The 22,327-nt window shown below is 40.9% G+C and overlaps 1 protein-coding gene across 4 annotated transcripts in view; it reads left to right on the top strand.

The window, feature by feature from the left end:
* Positions 1–12,565: 12,565 nt before the first annotated feature.
* The window catches only part of MBP (myelin basic protein), a 121,465-nt gene continuing 111,703 nt past the window's right edge, over positions 12,566–22,327 (top strand). The window contains exon 1 of one of the 4 annotated variants that reach the window (XM_064443131.1): positions 12,566–12,715. The gene's annotated coding sequence lies outside the window, so the exon portion shown is untranslated. Of the gene's footprint in view, positions 12,716–13,008; positions 13,081–13,286; positions 13,393–13,628; positions 13,768–22,327 lie in introns of those variants that run through there. The other 3 variants (XM_064443132.1, XM_064443129.1, XM_064443130.1) reach the window with 3 other exon arrangements.

Below are 22,327 nucleotides of genomic sequence, written 5' to 3'. Positions count from 1 at the left end.
TGAATGAAACACACGTAAAGTATCCATAAATATTAGATGATGCTTGATATGTATTATTTTAAGCTAATATTTCACTTGAACAGCGGCCTTATGACAGAGGTTATCATTAAAATACTCTTTTTTCTACTTAACAAAATGGTTCCACCTTTTTTTGTAACTACTGTCATCATCCTGAATTAAATCTCTGACAACAGGCTGGATGCCACACATCACAGAAAATTCAGTTCCTTTCCCTGAAGAGCTTTCAGTCTGATTAAGCTGACATTAAAATCGATGTAGATCTGCTTATTAACTTAAGAGAAAGAGACTGATTACATCAGTCCAGATTTAGAGTCAAGGATCACAGTCACATACTGCTTTGAATAGGCAGCTTCAGTGAATCTAGGCGCAAGATGACATTCAGCAAGCTGTTCTTTGCAAGTGGAACGCCCATCAAAAGCACTTTTTCCCCCCACTCAGAGACGCTTTCCACTGAAGAAGGGGGATGCTTTTCGGTGCCACTCACAGTCCTCAGCACAAGCAGAGCAAAACACAAGATTTCCAGCGAGGCTGGAGACATTCTGTTTGGCTTGTTCAGCCTTCAGGACTAGCAAGAGAGGCCTGACTCTGAAAGGGATCCTTTAACTTTTGCAGTTGTTTCAACAAAGCAAGTGTGGAAACTTATTCTAGAATAAGTCTATTACTTCCTACATTTATTGACAGTTTTTAAAGACATGCATAAGGCTTGCAAACAGCGATTTCAGTAATTTCTATCCCATTTGATGGGAAAAACAGGAGCTAACTAAGAGTCATCAACTAAACACATTTGCTTATTGTTAAAACAGATAATGTTTTCCCCATCTGGCTGCAAATTAGATTGTATTGGAGCCCTTAGTTTGTGCCAAACCAGCAGGAGGGAGGCATTTTCATTAAAAATGTAGGTAATACAGAATTCTTCAAAGATCTTAATGAACTACAATCCCACAGCATGAGAAACTGATGTAGTCAAAAGGAAAAAAAACCTGCTATAATAAAAGTGTACTAGCTGTAATGATGTTCATTAAAGTCACGGTGAACCCGAGGCCTTTTTGTGCTAAATGCTGTTTCCAGCATGAAAGTAAAAGATGGAGACTACTACAAAGGCTTTAAGTAATAGATGAGACAGCAGATGGGCACAGGCAGATGGGAAGGAGCATAAAGAGGCAAATACTACCGGTCACAAATACTGCCGGTCAGCTTGCTTGGCAGTTATCTCAGCACACCCAGAGCTCAACCACAGTCATGCTGTGGGTGGGGGTTTTTGTTTGGGGCAGGGGTGAGTGGGTTTTGCATGGTTGGTTTGTTTGTTTGTTTTTAAGTTATGCATTATTGCAATTGAAGGTATTAAAGCAACTGGAAGAGGGATAATGAGATAGCTCTGCAGATGTTTACAGGGAGAATTGAGGGCGCAGATAATCTCACAATGTCACCTCTACCTTCCCCTCTAAGGATTTGTGTCAGTTTTAGTGGGTTATATACTCAATAAGCAAATAACTGGCTTCAGACCTTCCCACTTCATACTGTACAACTACCTTAATTTTGGTGAAGTTCAGCTCAGAATTTTAATTGCAAGAGATTTTGGTAATGGGGGTGAGGTGTATGTTACCTGTAAAACTAAACGTTGTAATGTGAAGAGGTGTTTGGCCTAAGGGTCTTGTGGTATTAAATATGTACCTGATTTAACTTGGATTGATGGGTCATTACTGTCATCAAAACCACATTTTCCCTTAATAGTCTTTCTACAGTAGAACACTTTAATATTCTTCACTCTGAAATATTTCATTTCTGAATTCATCATTTTCTCATGCTGTGAGATGCTGACACTTGATGTAAAAATTATGCATCAACTATATTACTAATAACAAAATACAACTATCTTTTGCTATTCTGGACAGGCTGGTGGCTCCAGTACATGCTATTTTACAGTTATACCGCCATAAAATTTATCTTTGAATAAAGATCAAAATGGAACAGTGAATCATGTTGATTTCCAAGTGTAGTGAATAGAAAATATTTTTTTGCTTATCATCTTAAGATGGCTATTTTAAAATTATGTTAGCAGTTTCTTATTGCATTTATTAATTTGAATATTGTTTAAAATGTATCTGGAACGCTTTTTATTTTATTAACTTCTAAGGACTTTTTGATTTTTTTTCAGGTTTTCAATGAGCTTGATGGAAAATCGCAGAAGAGGAACCTAGCCATGGCCTGCAATCACTATTGTACCGAACCCAAAATTTAATGAAAGATATGCAATAGTTTATGACATGTGAAGGAAACATTAGACAAGGCAATCTGAAGACAACATATGTAGTGTTCGCATAATAGGGATGACTGAAACAGCTATTTTCAGACAAAGACTTCCTTGGGCTAAGGCTGAACCACAGATAAGCCTGGTCTACAGAAAACTTCTCACACTGGCATTTTTACTGGGATAGTTTCAGTCACTGGCAGCTGTTCAGCTGCAATTCATTTTTCCAATAATTTACATCTTTCACTATATAATTACAACCTATAGCTATAAATGTTGGCCTTCACAGGTTTTATTAATTAATAAAGACTTTTCTGAACGTGTTCACAGAACTGAATGCTTTGGGCTGAAACTTTAAGATTCGACTATTTTAATGAAATTATTAAAATGTGCCACAGTATTTGAATATATTCACTTTAATACTAAACTCGTTGTCTCTTTTGGCTCTTCCCCAATGGAGGTGCCAATAACAAGTTTAAAAAAAGTGTTCACCAAACCACCTTGATCAGTTTGGTTTCCCTTTGCTTTGTTTTGTTTCTTCTTCTTAGAAATTCAGCTTTGTGCAGACAAGTAACTAGCATTTTTTCCTGTTTTCCATTTTAAGTACTTTTTCCCTTGAAATGTCAAGTTTCCAGTTTACATCATCTCTCTTGGTGATGCATCAGATTTCAGTCTTTCCACAGCTGTGTGAGCTGTACAACAATGGAGTATAATTTGCATTTTCTTCATTTTAGAAAAAGGGCATTCTTCTAAAACATTGAACGCAGTATGTTTCATCCCACTAAGCAAAGATAGTATGTAGTCAGTAATTTATGCAATATTTAAGTAGCTAGTTTTGCCTCTTCAACATTGCTGTCATTCCTCTGTTTAGCGGCAATCATTTACATGCACAAACATCCTTGTTTTAGCTACAAGTAGCGCTGAAGCAGAGATAGCATAACTGTACACAATATTTTTCTTCCAATATTTAGCTTTCAAGTAATTTTGATTACCAATTTTAAGAAAATAAATCTTAAAAAATCCGTTCTAGACAGGAAAAAAACAGTAGAAACAAAATACTGAGTCTGACAAATAGCAGTCTCACCTAGCATCATGTCCTGGTTTCAGCTAGGATAGAGTTAGTTTTCTTTGTAGTAGCTCATATGGGGCTACATTTTGGATTTATGCTGAAAACATTTTTGATAATGTGGAGATGTTTTAGCTGTTGCTAAGTAGTGCTTACACTGGTCAAGGACTTCTTCAGCTTCCCACACTCTACTGGGTGCACAAGAAGCTGGGAAGGGGCACAGCTGGGACAGCTGACCCCAACTGACCAAAGGGATATCCCGTACCACGTGACGTCATGCTCAGCATATAGAGCTGGGGGGAGAAGAAGGAAGGGGGGGACGTTCAGAGTGATGGTGTTTGTCCTCCCAAGTAACCGTTAAGCGTGATGGAGCCCTGCTTTCCTGGAGATGGCTGAACACCTGCCTGCCCATGGGAAGCAGTGAATGAATTCCTTGCTTTGCTTTGCTTGTGTGCATGGCTTGTGCTTTACCTGTTAAACTGTCTTTATCTCAACCCAGGAGTTTCCTCACTTTTACCCTTCCAATTCTCTCCCCCATCCCACCAGGGGGGAGTGAGCGAGCGGCTGCGTCATGCTTGGTTGCTGGCTGGGGCTAAACCACAACACATCACTAAACCCCAACCCTGGACTTGCATAAGAAATTTAACAAAAAGATTTCTTCCCAATATTTGACCTTATGAAAAACTTTCCCAGCTCTTTGAGCCACTTGACGTTGCCTCCATAAAACTGCCACAGCTGTAAGTAACGTTACTTGTGGTCTGGCACCATGGTTGCATTCCTTAACTGGGCGAGCATCATCATGTGTCTTGATCAGCCCTCATCAGGATATCTTGGATGACTGAAAAGATCACACGTGTGCAACTTTTTTGGTATGCAGGCCATCAGCAGTGCAGATGTCAGAATCTGGAAACTACAGGAGCATGAAGAAGCAATCCCAAGAGAGATCATCAGTTGTACCCAGGGACTGCTGCAGACAGAACATGTTCAACGCCATAGGGGCTTATTCTGGTACTTCACCCGATGCTTTTAGTTAGTGTTTCACATCTCTAAACTACTTTGCTACAAATGAAACTACCTTCTTTCTGCCCTTATTCGTCCTGATTATCACAATCTTCTATAAACTGGAAGATTACAGGTTTGTTCCCCCAAGCTTGGCCTAATGAAGTTAATGGTATACTTGTAAGCCCCAGCCATTTCCTACGCTACTGCTGCCTATTCCCCATTTGTATTTATTAATACTTTGATTTTCCCATTCCTAAAGGCATTACCTAGGAAAGGTTTAGAGTTTAATTACTTCAAGATTTTAATTTCCATCTTGTCCTATCAGATTACTTGCATCCTTTCTCAGATGGCATCTTCCACCCATTTTACGGGCATCCTTTTTATCCAGCTTATATTAAACAGGAAGGAATGCAAACAGACAACTGTAGGCTATGGCCTTGTTGAAATGCATCTGAGTCCCAAATCTTCCTTTAATCTTGAAGTATTCAATAATCCCCACTGATATCACACGGGTTGTTGCTGACATGCACTGCTACTGCAAATCAGGTCATTTTTTCAGGTGTTTTAATACGGACTAAAGAGCTCGTTTTAGGCTCCTACTCTCAAAAATCCCTATTTACATACTTGTGCCAATGACCATTACACGAAGTAGTGGACATGTACGAATGGCAGTAGCTTCTATGTAGAAGCAACACACCTCATATAACTGAATTATGCAAAAAGTGAACCTTCATAAGCATAGCTCTTCCTCTTGCTCAGTTTGCAGTATAGAAAAGTTTAGGGTTTCTTCCCTGAAACAAACTTGCGCCAATAAATCTAATCACTTTTTGCTTGACCAAGTCATAACTTGTCATTAGTTTCATAATATTAAAGTCTTCTTTACATAGGCAGCAAACTAGCTAGTAACAAGTGGATTTTTATATTATTTTGTCTATTTGTCAATAATCAGTTACAGTACCTAAAAATCAGATACATCTCATCTGATAGATAAATCCAATTAATCATTGGCAATTAATTATTTCTCCCACAGAATCAGCAAAGTCTGAGCTATGAATTAAATTAATTGGAAATTATGCTCAAGCAAAACTTCATTCCGTGGAATAGACACTAAGTCCTCCAACTTCTATTATCTACTCAAGCCTGAGTTGTCTCTGAAATATGGTTTTTAAACAAATCTGTTATATTTTCCTTCTCTTTTTTATTATATATCTTTGCTTTTTAAGTGTACCTCTTGTCATACCACCTTCCTTCCTACTACCAAGTTAATCTATTTTTTAATTTCCTGTTCATTGATTTTTTTTTTCAGTTAACTCTGTTAAGGAAAATGAAGATTCATACCACTAACTTGAGCTTACAAGAAATGGAAAAACTTACCAGGAATGTGGTAGACTACTGTGATCTCTGCTTCCTTCAAGAGGCAGCTTTAGTATTTAAAACAACTCAATACAAAGAACCTGTATGGTTTACATTATGACAGACATCACAGATTCTCTTAATATCTATACAGTAGTGTGTATTTTGGGAGACAGCTGGATGAAGTTACTCCTGTTTCTAGACTTCATATAATTTTTTTACAAGACATTTGTATTGAAGGCATTGTGAAATACCTAATAATTAGCAAAAGAAAATGTCATGGAGACACCTGGAAGTATTGCTAGGTGGTCAACACCCACTGGAAGACTCAGCTTTGGCCACTTACAATTTCACCAAATGTCAGTTATTTGGGAAAACAGTATTTGGGCTATGCCCTTCCCTACCACCTCCAAGACACTGCTTGAGCTATTTCTTACACTAGGATTGTGCAGAAAGTTGCTTCCTCCATGTAAAAACAAACAAGCACACTTAGGTTTTGCAACGTGCATTTAAAAATCCACAGGGGTTGTTAGTATTTAGAATTTAGATCTACCACCCAGGTAGAAAGTGAACATCCAGTAACATTGTCCTACCATGTCTCATGTTTGTTTTGGCCAGGAAAAAGAAAGCTTGGCATAGTCAAATCCAGAGCTGATCAGAGGTGACATTTTCAGTATTGGCTCTGGAGACAAGACAGCAATTAACCTGCTCAAGCCCCCTGAAACTCCAGGATAGTCCTGTACCATCTGAATGTTTGGAGGCTGTGGCTTTTCAAAGTTCAGTCTTGTTGCATTGTGACTGTAAAGAACTGTTCACAAAGACAAGATCAGAACTGTATTTACAGTGATTACAGAATATTTTATCTTTTGATAATTCAGACTTCTCAGTTTTTCTTATTTTCACAGTCTTTTACATAGTCAGTCCAAATAGCAGTCCTTTATTATCGTTAAATTTATTAGGTGTATAAACCTGAAGCGCTTTCTGACTGAAGTTTCAAACATCCTCCCATCCATCCCCTCTGAATTTGGGGCAACCTCTAGTATTAAGCAATGCAGTACAGTGCACACTGTAAACAATTGAACCGCTACGGAAAGCCTCTTTTCCTTCAACTTGACTATTTGCTTACCCCATAGCATAAGTCAATACATACCTGTCAGTCAGATGTGATCACCAGGAATAGACGTTCTCTGGCACAAATTGGGCTACTGTCATGCTTATCTTTAAAAATGCTACCGACACCCATGCTTTCTGGACCTGTTTCATCGTAGTGATGCAACACCCTGCGAGGGTACTGTATCCTCCTTTCTAAAACCAAACTTTACGGGTGCAAATAGTTTCCCTTTGTTGTTCACCTTCAGTTTGCTAACTCAGAACACTTTGCAAATGTAGACTTTGGGGAAGATCATGTTACACATTGACAACTCTAGCTAAAGCCAGTAGCAGGACAAAGTTATATGTGCACTTTACTAACAAGCATGGTAAGCATAGTTGATAGAATCCTGTCTTATTTACATTGCATGAGCTATTTAATCCGCTCCGACTGAAAGAAAAGCTAAGAGAGCGGTTAACACGCTGCCATGTATGGAAGAGAAAACTACTTCCCAGTGGGGAAAAAGTGCAGTGCAAGCAAATACATGCCCTATAATCGTGCACTTTGCATAGATTTATACTGAAAAGTGCTTGTTGTTTTCAAATCCCTCTAGACTATGCAATAGCAAACCAGAAAAATGGCATGATTTCCTATCCTATAAAGCTGAAGCCCAGCTGCAAAACGTGATTGTTTTTGTAGCGGGAGAGGAAACAGTGAGAAGGGGAAGGCCCCAGTTCAGTTATTTGAACTGTTTGCCAGCTTTTCTATGCTGATGCTGCTGCAGCTGTATTCAGGCATGCTGGAGTATGTTTTCTGTGTGAGAATGGTTGACTTCCTCTCATTGGAAACACGTTGAATAGCAATAAAGCAGAGCTTTGTAGACGTCTGCCCACACAGTGACTATAGCTTCTTCTCTCTTTAGCAATAGGAGCAAATGTAATAATGGTTATCATGTTTCAGATTTAAAGAATATGGTTTACTTAGTGTAAAAGTGATCTGAGCACACATTAGATTCTCCTGTAAAGGTGTACCATATTTCATCTGCAATCTCTGATTTAGTTTAAAAATGCAGTGCATTCAAGAGCTAGGTGATCACAAACTGCATGTAGTACAGACCTTAGCTTTTGCAGATATTAACTTCAAGGCTTACACTGTAACAAACAAAATAATATTGTCATTATCTTATATCACATATTTTAACACATATTTTATTTCCCTAAAAAAATGATTTTGTAATTTCAGATGTCAGAATCTTATGATTATGTAAAGAATAATAAATAAGTTATTTCATTGTGGGTGCCAGGCAATCACTCTTATTGGTATATACACTGAGCGCATTTTTATGTTCTAAACCTGTATTTTTCCAATTGCCCTTTTTGGAAACTTTCACTTGGGGAGCTGTAAATCTTCTTTTTAAAAACTGAACAAAAGCATTCCTCCTCTTTTTTCATAAGGAAAAGTAAAATGACTTCCAACTGGACAGCCCTGCATTTAACATTTGTTTCCAAGTTCAGTGTGGTAGGCAGTTAGAACTTTCACATCTCTGGATAGAGCTGATTTCTCCCAATGGCTCCCATAAACTGGCATTAGAAACAAACCAGCACTTCAACACACTGGAGGTGTTGGATTGAGAAAATGGGTATTGCAAATGGAGACACAGACAGGCAGAATGTCCTCTGACACCGAGCTGAGCGAGGACTGCTATTTTAAAAACCTTTCATAAAACTGAAAAAGATGAAGTGTTGTGCTGGTCATCCCAAAGAGAAGTCCCAGTTCTGAAGAATATGCAATGTAAGAGCCAAGGTACAATAAGTGGAAAGGGGAAAATGAGAAGAACAGAGGTTCAAAGTAGGTAAAGCCCTGGATATATCCATTTCTGCCCCTCCTCAGGTTAGCTTTCTGTCTGCCCACAGAAGCCTTTACCACACTCTATTGTGACTTAAGAAAAAGGGGTATACATGTATCATATGTATGTATATGTATGTGCACGCATCTCTAAGGAATTAGTGAGAATACAGGCACTTTAAATTGTGTAAGCGAAGAGCAATTCACACACAGGCTTGTTTTCCATCATTCATTTGTAAATTAACCGCACACACCAGGCATGTTTTCTCTGCTGATTAAGTACTAGTGAGAACCAGAAACATGGTAATGTGCTTAGTAGCACTTAAACACACGAAATATTTTCAATGAAGTATTCCATTAGCTGGAATGTTTATGACAGAAGAAACAGAAGAGTAAAAACACCTTTTATCATAGGACTTTTCTGACCAATATTGCAGCAGTACCTCAGACCTGTTTGAAATATCCTGCGAGATGACCGGTCTTACAGAAAACTGGGTCGTCAAAAGCAAAGATTAGGCAGAGACAAAAACCTGCAAATTGGAGACAAGTTTGAAAGTCTCCTATGTTCATTTTCACAGTCCTGTGCTACTACAACTACCTGTTACTGAGGTTTTTGATAATTTTCGGCAAAAAGAACATTGGTGGTGTCATAAAAATAATGCTCATCTCTTGAACAATGTTTTAGAATTTGAAGAGAAAATATTTAGGTAAAAAATTCTGAATAAAAATTCTTGTTTGATCATTATGAGGTTATTTCTACTTTAAAATACAGTACCACTCAGATCTTTAAATGCCAGCATTTCTGTAAACAATTATTTTTCTTTCTTATTCAGGCAAGGATATAACACATTATTTGCAAGGACTGTCAATATCTATTACATTGTCATCCACCCACTGGTTTCTTCATCCAGTAGGGAGTCATAATTTACCAGGAGAAAGATTTTTTTTCCAATGCATATTTACAATAAGGTCATATGCCTTAATACCCATGGGTAGTAAGAAAATTAGTTCTGACAAGATTTCCGAAGAAGGTCTGTCCCCTTGTGGCTGCATAACACCTCCTCGATTCTCAGGCTTCATTTAGAAAACAAAAATGCAAATTTTTTGACTCAAAGGCTTCAGAAACAGTGGCTTTTTCACTGCCCCTTTCACAGGTATTTGCTGAAGCAGAACTTATTTTGAACCATTTTTCCAAATATTTGGCAGAGATCTTCTACAGTTTAGCCACCAAGACCATATATAAATTTCTCAGCAACCGAGTCTAACTTTGGGATTCATCAGTTACTAACACATAGCTCTCAGTTTGTGACAGATCTCAGCATCTGCAGGTAATGGTGTTCTGTTTGCCTACGTACTCAGTCTGAGATTATTCAGACAAGCGCTTGGTGAGATGATGCTCCTGTATTGGAGTCTTCGTGGAAAAACATGTACCAAGAACTCATTCTGATTCTGCTTATAAAAGTACTGTAAACATGGTGTTGTTATTTTCAAGGACCTGTACATAATAAAACGATTTATGAAACACAGCAAACTCATACGTCTTTAAGACTTGGTTTTAAGACTTAAAGGAGTCATCTGGAGTTCACTGAAGGTCCATTCATGAAAAATTTCAAGTGAGTTCATAATTGGGTCTAGATTATGTTTCCTTTGCATGTAGGCCTTGATATAGTTAATCTTGCATCAGCAATTGTGGTGACAGTGGTGGTCTCAATGATGGTTCCTCATTATGGCTTTTTGCCATTTGCTATTTTCAGCTCTTGAAAGTGGATAGCTGTCCTTTCATCTTAATAGTACCCTGTGAATTTTGATCAAATCCTTCTCTGAGCTTATACAACATTGGTCTGGTTACCCATTATGAGGCTTTCACACTCAAACTATAGTTTCCCTAATAAGTCTAACCTATTGGCCAACCAGGTCAATTGTTTCTCATTAGGAATAATAAATGGCCAATTCTAGTACAGAAGTACATAAGAAATCTTGGGCAAATTCTGCTTTCCTTCCATTCCCTTTCTCTGATTTGCCTAAGGGAACTTTTTATACCTGACTTGAGCAATTTTTCCTGCACAGTTAATTAAAAAAAAAATAAAATCAAGATTAATTTCCCTGTGTCACTTGTTTTCATACCGTTGTTCATTCCGGTACAGCTCTTTACAGTGGCCCACAGAGCAGGGGTGAAATAGTGTGTGTGTAATATTCAAAAAAGAAGAGGACATTTTTCGTTCCTCCATGCAACAGGAAGCAAACAGAAGAAGAAACGACACTGACTTTGTAGATGGGGATGCATAAGCATTGCTGCTGAACACGCACACTTGCTTTCGCCATGAAGAGTCTCCAGGAGCTGGCATTCATTAGTAGCAGAATTAATTATAAGGGACAAATCAGAATGTCTACACTTCTAGCTACCAATGCTGTCCAGTGATTCTAGTGGTTTTACAGTTTAATTTTTAGATGTAAATGAGCACACTGACATCTGCCTACATTCAAAAACCCTGGAACAATAAGGGAAGCTACAAAATGAAAAGCAGGGGGACAGTCAACAAGTTAAGAAAGAGCTGATGCAGCTGTGCCACGTAACAGCCGTACAAGGGCGATAATTTTTCCATATTTTTTTTCTGCACGTTATATGGCAATCTTTATTCTGCAATTGTGACTCTCCTCATAATTTTATACACTTCCAGGCCTCAACAGAGTAACCATCCATAATTCTATGTACACACACATCCAGCGGTATTTTTATATATATTAAAATGTGTAATTTAATGATCTCTACATACATCTGTATGCAAAGATGTGTTCACGTACATGATCCACTGCCTGCAGGATAATCATTCTTGCTCAAAGCCACCTGTAATGTAAAAGTATGCAAGTCTGGGGTTCTGGTGTCTTTGCCATGATTTATTCATCTGCCTTCTGAGAGTGTGTTCAGATAAGATTTTGGATCTAATTTTACCCTGAGATTTTATGCAAAAAAGGCAGAGATGACCACATGAAGACTGAAACAGAGTGCTGTCTTTGAAAGCTGATAAATATTGGTTTATTTTTGTCACGCTTTTTAACAAAGTTGTCATTTAAAAGTAAAAATATGCATAAAGCTTAAGTACCAAACTCATTTATTGTGCTCCTCAAACTTTCAAAAAAATAGAGTGATATTTTTTGCCAGTGAAGGACTGCGAGGCAAGAGAGTGATTCAAAACACTATTGTCTGTATTCTTAATACAAAATTCCCAGACTTGGAACTGTTCATACCGGTGATATTCCATCTAGTCTTCTTCTCTGCAATCCTTCCTTCCTTTCTTCTGTGATCTTTTTTATCTCGCACTCCAGCATTTTATCTTCAGGTTTTCGCATGCTGTATGGTAGTCTTCACACTTACAATAAACACATTGCAAACTTCTCTCTTCGCACTGTAAAGAATTACTGTTAGGATGTTCCTTTCATACAATGGAAGTATTTAGCCAAATAACTGTTTATCCATAAGAACGTATGTTCTTACGGCCCAAAATATTTTTCTCAAACCTCCTCCATCTTCAAAGAGAAATAGGAAGCCGAAAAAGATTTACGTATCGAGGAATTAGTGGGTAGCTGACTTAATAACTCTCCATCTGTTGAGGTTTGGGCATGAGGCACTTGACAGGTGCAACATAAATAGAGTAATTAACAATGAACCTTCCAAATAAAGCGACTTCTTAAAAAAAGAAAAAAAAAGATCTATCTATAAATTAACTTCCTTCTTTCGGATTTTTGTACAGGATGGAAACGTGTGTTATTTGTCCAAAGTATTCATAAAAGCGAACCGCCCCCAACAAAAGCCAGATGAACTTCAAAAGGCAGTTTCCCTTCCCCCGAAACCCCGAACAGCCCCACCCTCGGGCTTCACGCCGCGAAACCTCATCCCACGACGGTGCCCGGAGCTTGCCAGGGCCTCACGCCGACGCCGCGCCGAGACGGGGGCTGCGGGGAGCCCCTGCCACGGGCCGCGGCTGCCGCTGGAGCCCTGAGTTACGCCCTGGGACTCGGGCTCAGAGCAGGCAAAGCACGCGGTTACCCGGGTATCTGTTGCGGGTGCACGGCTTTGAGTCTAGCATTGCAGGTAGCTATTTTTTTTCCCTTCCCCCCAGGAGTCAGGTGTATTAAAGCCCTATTAGGCCAAGTTATGGGGACGAGTTACCGGCCCGTCAGGCCCGAGAGGACGGGCGGGCGGGCGGGCGGGCAGGCAGGTTGCCACCGCTTGCCTCGCCGCGATCCGCCGCCAAACCCAGCCGCCAGCGGGCCGAGCCCCCCCCTCAGCCGGCAGGACAGCGGTGGCCGCCCCGCGCCGGCCACCGGGCTTCCCTGGCCTGCCCCGCCGCCGCCGGGGTGCGGGGCACGGCGGCTGCCCTGGCCCCCTGCGCCTTCCTGGCGGCGGGGCGCACCTCGCCTCCCGCACAGGTACCGGGCCGTCGCGCTGCTCTCAAGGTGAGGGGCGGGAGTAGGGAAAAAACAAAACCCAAGGGAGAAGAAAACCCAAACCGCAAAGCGCCGGCACCGAGCGGGGGGAGCTCCGCGCCCGCCGGCGGGCGGAGTAAGCGCGCTTGGGCGGCGGCGGGAGGGAGCGAGGCGCCCTGCTGAGCGCGGTGCGGGGCTTTCTCCCGCCCCCGTTCCCCGGCTCCATCCCCGCCTCTCCCGGTGGGTGGCGGGGACGGGGGGGGGGGGGTGCTGCCCTCTGGCACCTCGGCTGCCCCCGCTGCATGCAGCCCCGGAGCGCCGCAGCCCAGGAGGACGCGCTGGGTGCGTTGTGATTTACTCCTCTCGCTTATTTGATGGGTGGGTGGGATTTTTTTCCCCCCCTTCTTTCCGGGCGGCTTCGCGGGGGGGGCTGGCGGGACCCCCCTGCCGCTGCCGCCGGCTCCGCCGCGTTTGTTGTTGTGTTGTGGTCCGGGGAAGGAGGCGGTACAGCGAAGGGTTCGCCCGGGGCGGGGAGCGTGAAGGGTAACGCTTCGACTTGCTTCTCTTCCTCTTCGCCCTGCGTCCCTCCTCCCCGGCGGGGCGGCCGCGGGGGGTGGCGGCGCCGCGGGACACCTGGAGCGGGCGGCGCCGGCAGGGACGGGCGGCTGTAGGTGGCCCCTGGGCTCCCTCCTCCCCTTGATTCCGCCTCCGGGACAGGTACTTGGGGACAGGGCGAGCAGCGCTCGGGGCGGCCCGAGCCACAGCCAGCCGGGCAGGGGAGGGGAGGGCTGCCCGTGCCTCCCGGGAGTGCTCCGTCGCCGCAGCGGGCGGGAGAGGGGCGCGGGGAGGCGGCCCCGGCCCCGGGGGAGCCTCTGCCGCCGGTGCGTTGCATAACCCGGCGGGGCGGCACAGCCTGGCGCGTCCCGGCCGGCGGCGGGAGGCCCGACGTCGGTACCGTGGGCTTCCGGTTTCACATCGCGGCCGTGCACGGAGTTTTAAACAGAAACGGCCAACTTCTCCTTTTTCTTTCTTTCTTTTTTTTTTTTTTTTTTTATTTCTTTTTTTTAATTACCTCACGGGGCACAGCCCCGCCCCAGGCGGGGAGCTGAGGAGGGGGGCAGGTGCTGCCCTCGCCGCCATCCCACCGGCTGCCCCCCTCCGCCCGGGCACTCACCGGCTCCCGCCAGGGATTCCCGTGAAGTTTCTGTGAGGAGGGTGGCGGGACCGGGCTGTGGCCGGCCCGGGGGCGGCTGTGAGGCTTCCCGCCGCGGCTCCTGTCAGCGCCCCGCCGCCCCGGGGGCCCTGCCCCTGCCTCCTCCTCCCTCACCGGCTTGGCTTGGCCGGGAGCTACCGTACCTTTGGTGCGTGTCCCCGGCCGTGCTCGGGCTGTGCGGTGTCCGCGGAGGGATTGGCGGTGGGGCTGCGGCGGTAGAGAAGGCTGCAGTTTTAGCTTCTTCCTGTGCTTCTGGGGACTTTTTGAAAATCACCCAACGGTTTGTCTTGGGAAGAATGTAAACATGTGTTTTTGAAATTTTAAGCAGGGCCGTCATGATAGTATTTCTTGTGAGCGTCAGATTTGCCCTTCAATCTATCGTATGCTACATTTGGAGTAATGTTGATCAAAAAACCAAAACCCCAAACCTATGAAGAAATTGTGAAAGTAAAAGCTTTCTTGTGGAGAAACTTCAGTTTCCCCTCTTTTCAGTGGGACCAGAATTGAGCCTCAGGTGATCAGGACTGACAGCACATATATTGCACTGTTTTATTTCTGTTATATCCACTAATTGTTTTTAAAATGCTGGGATGAATAAATGTAACAATGTCTGTGGGGTACTGCTAGTTCACAAACAAGTTAACCTGTAGATTGTAGGGCGATTGCCTTTAAAGGCTTGAAATACCTGGCTGGAAGGATGAAGAAGTGCTCCCTGTCAGTCAAGGTTAATAATAACAGAGTAGGAGAACAGTCTTATTTTATGTTAATGATTTGATTACTGTTGGCAGTGGAGTAAGAAACAGTTCTCTAGTCTTTAAATGGTCTTAGAGCAGTCAGTGATAACTGGTATGAGTCTGTCAAAGCTCTCAAGCATCATGGATTATGTACCTTTTGTGTTTTACATCAGCTCTGCCAGTATGCATTCTGAATTATTCTAAAGAGCACCCATGAGAACATTAAAAAAGCTACACTGGGCTATACCAAAGTTTCTACTGGCAGGGGCCATGAGTAGGTGCCTAGCAAGGACCGAGACAGGGAAAGCTTGCAGTGGTGCTTCCCCACGATACTCTCTCTGGGCAGCCGTGGCTCAAGAATTCCCTTGGGTGCAAGTGTTGCCTTTTGTGCTTGATGGATAAAAACTTGGGGTTTTGGGGGTTTGGTTTGTTTTGTTGCTGTTTTGTTTTTCTTTGATCTTATACAGTAGTATTTGAAACCATGTAGACATCTAGTGAGAAAGGTATCTGAGGAAATAGGTAACCAGATGGGGAGTGCTTTACACATTATGGATCGCTACTAAGATGGTCAAAGGGCAATTTCTAGTTTGCAAAGGTCCGTGCGTGGAAGTGATATTAATAGATATTACCTTCCCAAGCAATGTTCATGCATTAGGCTCTGAGATAATCCATCTAAAATAAAGCTTAATATTTATAACAACAAAAAAAAAAAAGGCGGGTGTTACGCTTTTCTAATGTATCCTAATGAAATGGATTCAAATTAATTTTCACTGAGTTGGGAGAAAGCCACGAGTAAAATGTCGTGTTTTGTCAGCTTCACTGGATTTATAATAAGTAGAGAATTAAGAATAGAAATTGAGAGTTTTATGCCATGCTGTACCATGAAAGAATGTACACAAACTTTTAAAGCCCCTGTTCTATAATGATAATTACTATGGGTAAGGTAGTGAATGTTACAGTCATTATTGTAGGGATAAATTTTGGCCGATCACAGACCCTTTACTTTATGATAGAAATTGCAGTGCATTACTTGAACAGTTTCATACTTCTAGTTGCTTAATTTTGTGTGTTCTTGAAAACTTTCATGACAAAATTGTTATTCCATTGGGCTTTATTCCTGATGAAGTCAGCTCCCATAAGATTCTTAGATTTCTAGTCAGCTAAGGTCTTACATCCTTTTTAAAGACAAGCTTGTCAGAATTATAAAAATCATGGACTCAAAATACCCTGCATGTGCAGAGAATGATTATATCTGTTTTCAGGGCATGGCAACAACCCAGACTTGACGTTGGTCACCCTGTGAATCAATAGCATAACTGGGACATGCTTCCACTTCTTCCTAGTTCTGGGAGCCTGTGAAGATGAGTGTTAGCAGTGTGTTGGATTACAATTGAAGGTATGTGAAATGGTAATGGTAGGATCAGGCAAGAGAGCAACCCATCCTAGGGGAATGCCAGTGTTCTCTTTCAGTGCTGGCTGGAGAAACACAGAATTTGGGAAGAGATGCGTATGCTGCTGCATATGCACAAATTTCCCGTTTATTCTTTTTGCAATGTTTTTATTCATTATTCAATATAAATTACCCACGTGGTTGAAATAGCCACTTCAGATATTTATTCCATCAAACTGAACGTATCATTATAGTTTAGACTCTAATTACTCTGCTACATGATTGTTATGACTAAAGAAACGCTTTCATTGCAAACTGTTGAGAGAAGGCAGATTAAACCGAAATCCATGTCTCATAACAACTTTTGCTACTTATGTTGCAAGTAAGTGTTCAGAATGATGTGCTGCCTGTTTTCTGTTAACTTCCTACATGACGAAAGGAAGTGCTCATTTATTGGAACCTGGGCAGTTTGTTTCAGACTTTTACTTACCAGAATTAAATTGAATTTACATGAACATAATGATTTTTGACAGTCAGCAGAGTGTAGGGATTAACGTGGATGAAATCTAGTATTCTTTGGCTAAAGCACTGCAAGTATAACCAGCGTTTAATGGGGGAGAAGGCTCGCAGGTTTCCAGTTCAAGACTCTGGTCTTGCGCATGGGTTTAAAGTGTAAACTGTCATGGATTAAAGGTTAGCACTGTCTTCTGGATCATTGGTGAGGTGCCCAGTCCTGTGGTGTTTAACTACCTTAATAATTTTTCTCTCAGGCAAGATGTCACGTTGAAGTTGTAATCCGTGTTTTCTGTGGTGAGGCTCTTACTTAAATAAAGGACACCAGTGATGAATACCAATAGGTCAGGAACTTTAGGTGCAGTTTTTAATACAGCCAGCTGATAGTCTTTAATAAAGCAGGTTTGTCTGGTTTCTTTAAAATGCTCTGAGGATGGAAAGGGAAAAAGCCATTAAAGTTGTCCAGAATTGTTAGGTACTTCCAAGAGAAAATCATCAGGATGCTGTCATTTCTGAAGAAGCTTTAATTTGTATGTATAAAAAAAAAAGTTAGCAACCAATGGAAGAAGAACCAGAAAAAGGATATATGCTTTAGAGCTTGGCTGCTCAAATAACCTGTACAACTGGAGTTTCAGAGACATAACGCTAGGCTCCAGTACTTTATTTGCATAGTCCTTGTGTTAATACCCATTTTATGGGGCACCTGGCCTTCTGCACAAACTGCTTGATTTAGACCTAATTAGATAATTGGTATAAAATTAACAAGTTGGTCTCTGAGAGATGGATCCAGTGGCCAAAGACAGTGGCTAACTTCAGTGGAGGTTACATTAGAGCTATATTAACTGTAGCCTTCAGCTGTAGTTCTGGGTCTCACTGTACTAATCATTCTGCAGGCAGATTGGTCTCATCCCCATGAGACAATATGGTGATACTGACTAGTTCATAAATTAAAATGACACAACCAAAATCTAGCTCCCCAGGGGTTTCGCCCACCTGAGAGTTTAGACAAAATGTTCTTAGTTGTGCTAAGGACTGTAGAATTAGCTGTGGCTGGAAAGAGAGGCGTGAAACCTCATTGGCGGCTCTCCCCCAACGAGACAATGATGGTGTCTAATCTTATGTATTCAGTGATGTTAAATAGAGGCTATGTCACACTCAGTTTTAGATTTTCGTTTCATCTTGGTCAAATCACTCTGGATTTTCTGTATTTCTTTCTCTGGCTATTTTAATGTATTAGTAGCACATGAAGAAATTTTTCTCCTACATCTAATCACCATGCAAATATCGAGTATAATCCTGGTTGAATCCTTGTGTCACGTGGGCTTTTGGGTATAGTAGTAAAAATTTTTATGTTAGTTATGTGGATGATTAGCCATTTCATTAACTTTTCTGAAGAACAAATTGGACTCATGTTTTCTTCCTTTGCCATCTGTTTTCAGAGTCCGGCTTTTGGTTTTTCTTAAATTTTCTTGATGTCCAGGAGATATCAGTCTCTCTCATCTCAATTTCTACACCTCCTCCTCTTAGTTGAGAGGTTTGCAGAGACTGACACTTTTGTAAAAGGTTGACCATCCTGGGCTTAACTCTTCTGTAGAGATGTACAGCTTCCTACTATTTTCTTTAAAGGATTCAGAATCTATTATGAACAATTTTTTGTGGCTAAAGAATTTCTAAATAGCAGATACTTGAACAGTTCCTGACAACAGCAATTGGATTTTAATGTTCTGGGTTTTTCATATTCAGAAAAAAGCTTTATGCTTCTTAAAATGCTCAGTTAAACATAATTGGAGAACTCTTTCGTTAATATAAAGTGAGATTATTCCTGTGAGGCTTCTTGTATCAGCTGCAGGAACTGTGAAATCCCAGCTCTGTTGCTTGGAATAGCTGTAAATCTTGGATATATCCCAGGAAAGCCCACACAAAGGGTAAGTGAGAGAAAAACAAGAAATAACATGGAAATTTCCAGCCAGTTTTTTTTTTTTTTCAGTCCTGAAGTGATTTTGAAATAACTTGGTAGGGAAGTTAGTTTTCTAAATCTTTACTTCACTATTGCTTTTTATTTTTTTCCTGATGCTTTTGTAAGGCCTTTCAAAGGGGAGAAACAAGCCAAGCAATAAATCTGAGAAGACTGCTCAAATCAGAGTTTATCCTTTTTATTTTTTAATTTTTTTTAAAAAAACGCAGTGACTGAAGGTCCAACAGTGATTTTTATATTAATATTTTTTAGATTTCAACCAGTTTTGATCAATGTTTCAGCTGTACTAGGTTTGTTTTGCATGTAGAAAGGAAAGATGGTTTTTAAATCTTACTTTTTTTATATTTTGTTCCAACACTTGCAAAATTTCTTAGAGTACAATCGCAATTATTAATGTTTAGTTTCTTCAACTTTTGGGAAAGCTTAAACATTTTGGAATGTTTAAATTCAGGCCTTTCCAGGTCGGTGAAATTAAGTAGTGAGGGAATCTAGCGTCTAAATGTTAACGATTTGGAAGTGAGAAGGAAAGAAAAATCAAAGCAAATACACACCAACATATATTCCTGAAATTAATTCAGGCATATAGTGTTTTAATATGTTACCTATTGTGTTATCTTTGGCTTCGGCTAGAGAGCTGAAATCTCTGGATCACAAGTGAAAAGTTGTTTGTTCTTAGCCTACTTCTTATTTAGAATTCACAAAATTCAGGTAAAACAATGCAGTTGGACAAGTTATAGGTATGTTTGGAATTCAGACACTTGAAAAAAGAGGCTTGGCAGCGTGAGAGATCATTGCTAACAGGGACACATAAAACTGTTCTGGGGAAAGTTTATGTATTGTTTACAACCCTTATACCTGGTCTTAATATTTGATTTTAATCTTTAACTTTCTGAAAGAGATTTTTTCAAGAATACAGGAGAGGAAACATTGTTATCAGAGATACTCATATGTCCATTGCACCTGGCTGCATTTTTGTGTCAGTTGTCTTGATTGTGGTCTTGTGAATACATGCAAGACCGTGGAAAAAATAATGGTGTTATGCAATGGATTAGGTTTGACCAAGCACTTGTACAGTGCAACAGCAGCCTGTCATCTCAATGGGAATATATTTGTCCTCCAAAGATTCAAAAAGCCCTGAAATGCAGCTGTTCTGGAGTTGTCAGTGCCCTGCCAATTTTTTTTATTTATTTATTTTTTTAAGTTATAAATTGAGCCATGGTAGTTTCCAGATTAGAAGGCAATTGCATATTCTGGGTATCCAAGGGTCTTTCAGAGGACAGTATATAGCTGTTGTGTCTAGGGATCTACTGTCAGCCCTTTCTGGGCGTGGTATTGCTAAAGTGTGGTATGGTGGTAAGAAGCCAACCATGAGTAGGTTCATCTTTGGGCATAAGGTGTTTCACTAGTAAAACGGTCACAGTAAAATCATAGTTTCCAATGTAACGATAGACTTGGAGCCCCAAGGACAGTTGTCCTGTACCTTCTACTTAGGATTCACATTCCAAGTTTTACTTGATAGACTTCAGATCAACAAACTGAAGTAAGGTGGAGTGCCTTCAGGTTGGTAATGCTGGTTGGTAATGCTGGTTGGGTGCATTAAGTGGTAGAGATTATCTTTGCTGTTCCCCGAAATCTTCTTCCTCACCAACCCAGCAGTATCACTTTCACCTTTTCTACTACAGCTGATCAAATGTCACTCATTCCTCAGGCTGGGTGTCTTGATGAAGACACAGCCTAGACTTTTGTTTTTTTAATGCAGCAATTCTGCAGATCCCAGTGACAGCTGTTATTGACCTCTGGCCTTAAAATCTGTGCATAAACCTGAGTGTCATTAACATATCCCTAGCTCATGGCCATTTTCTTCTGACTAATATATATATTTAGAACTTCTATTGGCTTCCCATAATACCCGCTCCCAGGAAGTGTTCCTGGAATTTGTGACAAATTCCTTGAGTAACCTAGACTCTCAGCTCATCTCAGAAAAGACTCGTCAGCTTCTGGGATCACGGTTAATTCCACAACACCTCATGGTTAATAGCAAAACATTGCTTTATTATGTTGTGTAATGTATTGTAATGTTTTTCACTTACCTTCTTCCATCGTTGTTATTTTCCCAGATGTCAGCTTCCCTCTTCTCTTGTGATTCTAAAATAAAATCAGTCCTTAGTTAAACTCTTGTCAAATCTTTTAATAGTCTGCATGAAAAGTAGTGTTGGAATATCATCTGAAAAGCTAGCAAGGCAGAGCTTGCAGTGATTAAAATAAAATCATATACTTGTCCCTTTGAGTGTTCAGAAGGTACAGAATGAATTAAGATGGATTGGCGCATCCGTTCTTTTTTTTGTGGGAAGGACAGCCATACAACAGGTCCAGCAAGGACCTGTTAGAAAACTACGGCAGTAAAAGCTGAAGCCAAAACAAGGAAAATAACTGGACGGTGTTTTCAGTAGGTCTGTGGTATGGGATAAAATACTGATGAAACAATTCAAAGCAGTAACTTTGGAGATCGATGAGTCCCTCAAAACTTTATCCATAAAGAATGATATAATCATTGTAACAGGAAATTTTCTGATCCTTATTGTGTTGCAATTGTAGTGTTTTGACAGCTCACACCATTCTAGAGAGCTAAAGTAGGAGCAAAATGCATAATTCCCTACAATACTAAAGTTCACCTGTCAAGTTACACAGTGATCCCATTTTAATTTGGTTCTTCAGTGAAACAGTCACTGAAGAACAGTCAGCAATTTGATTCCAGGCATTTTCATCTTGCATTGCTTAGTTCAAAGGAGGTAAAAAAAAAAAACCCACAATGCCTGAAGGGCTGACCAAAAGTCAGTGGTGAACTGTTGTGGAAATCGTTGCCTGGTGTGCTTCTTACGGGCGGAAACTTTTCACATTTCTTAAGTCAGCCTTGGTGTTAGTTTTCCTTTTATTTTTGTGAAAGCAGAAAGGAAACAAAACAGTGATATTTTATTCATAGTTGTTTTCTACCTTAATTTAAGTGCTCAAATAATTGGGACTGACTTAAAGGAAAACAATTGCAATTATCTTGTACTTTGGATTTTGTTGGGCCCTTTACTCTTAGACTCTTCCCCCAAATGGTGGAAGTTACTGTATGGAGGCACTTCTTCCTAAACAAAGTGCATAGCTTCTACAAATAGAAACTCACTGGCTTGGTTTTTCATAATCTTTTGTAGGGACTGTTACGTTGCCCTGACTTGTTTGTGGAAAAGAGATAAATATAAGCTTCTGTATAGCTTTCATCAGCATAGACTGACTCAGCACTGTTCACCTGGAGGGTAGGCAATAACTTGGCTTGGCTTTTGTTTTTCAGAAAGATATTTTGGTCAAATGGGAACGCACCCAAAATAGTCTCACAGGGAAAAGTTGTTGTTTTAATGGGAATTTTAGTAGGTCCTTTTCAACTGAATGCAGGGCTGTTGGTGTTGAAA

Source organism: Phalacrocorax carbo, chromosome 2 (assembly GCF_963921805.1).
Source record: "Phalacrocorax carbo chromosome 2, bPhaCar2.1, whole genome shotgun sequence".
NCBI lineage: Eukaryota > Metazoa > Chordata > Aves > Suliformes > Phalacrocoracidae > Phalacrocorax > Phalacrocorax carbo.
This window is presented reverse-complemented; position numbering and strand designations above follow the sequence as displayed.